At 37.4% G+C, this 1,114-nt stretch overlaps 1 non-coding gene across 1 annotated transcript; it reads left to right on the top strand.

The window, feature by feature from the left end:
• The first annotated feature begins 585 nt into the window (after positions 1-585).
• On the top strand, positions 586-692 carry LOC128291371 (small nucleolar RNA R71). The gene has a single exon (XR_008281145.1). It is a non-coding gene; the product is annotated as a small nucleolar RNA R71 (small nucleolar RNA).
• The last annotated feature ends 422 nt before the right edge of the window (positions 693-1,114 follow it).

Here is a 1,114-nt window from a genome sequence, read left to right as displayed (position 1 = left end):
TGAAAAATTTTGGTGATTCCTCCAACCTGCATTGTAAGTATTGCTATAAGGATTGTTTTGAGATCAAGGATTTTACCCATGTAATTTAACTGCTCGTTCTCCATGTTGTGGCCATAAGGTGGGTATTCTAAACTGTTCGATCCACCTCCACTTGCTTCCCACAGCATTACTGGGTGAACCTGTGAAGAACTAAGAAAACCATCAATTTTCTTATTCAAGAGTTCTATCTGATTAGAGAGCATGGTGACCAAATCGACGTTATAAACTTTCTTTACCATCAATCGAATCACTGTTCACAACCCAGGATTCTATTTTCTCATCAATCCAATCACCGCTCACGTTTTTTCTTTTTCTTATCAATGAATAGATCTCTTTACTTGTATGACTTAGATGTCACCGGCTGTTTTCGTTTGCTTTATCCTCATGACTTGCCACTGATAATTATTCAATGACATCTCCTTTATAAACTCATAAGCATCTTTAGGTGTTTTATTATTGACAGTTTCGCCAGTAGCTGCGTCAACCATTTGTCGAGTCGAAGGATTCAGGCTATTATGAAAGGTTTGAACTTGTAGCCAGAGTGGTAACCCATGGTGAGGGCATCTTCGTAAAAGGTCTTTGTATCTCTCTCATGCATCGTAGAGTGTCTCTAAATCCATCTGTACAAAAGAAGAGATATCATTACATAATTTAGTCGTTTTAGCTGGCGAAAAATATTTTAATAAGAACTTTTCAGTCATTTGTTCCCAAGTAGTGATTGACCCCCGTGGTAACGAATTCAACCACTGTTTAGCTTTGTTTCTCAATGAAAAAGGGAATAACCGAAGGCAAATGGCATCATCAGAAATGCCATTAATTTTAAAGGTATCGCAAAATTCTAGGAAATTTGCCAAGTGAGCATTGGGATCCTCGTTCTGTAAACCATCAAACTGAACAAACTGTTGTATCATTTGAATTGTGTTAGGTTTCAGTTCAAAATTATTTGCAGCAATATCAGGTCTAACTATGCTCGATTCAGTTCCTGTTAGAGAAGGTTTAGCATAATCATACATAGTGCGCGGAGTAGGATTCTGATTTACTAGATTAACAGCAATCACAGGAGTATCGAGTTTTC

The sequence above is a fragment of the Gossypium arboreum genome, chromosome 3 (genome assembly GCF_025698485.1).
Source record: "Gossypium arboreum isolate Shixiya-1 chromosome 3, ASM2569848v2, whole genome shotgun sequence".
In the NCBI taxonomy this organism is placed as follows: Eukaryota; Viridiplantae; Streptophyta; class Magnoliopsida; order Malvales; family Malvaceae; genus Gossypium; species Gossypium arboreum.
Note: the sequence above shows the minus strand (reverse complement) of the source record. Positions and strands in the feature narration are given on the sequence as shown.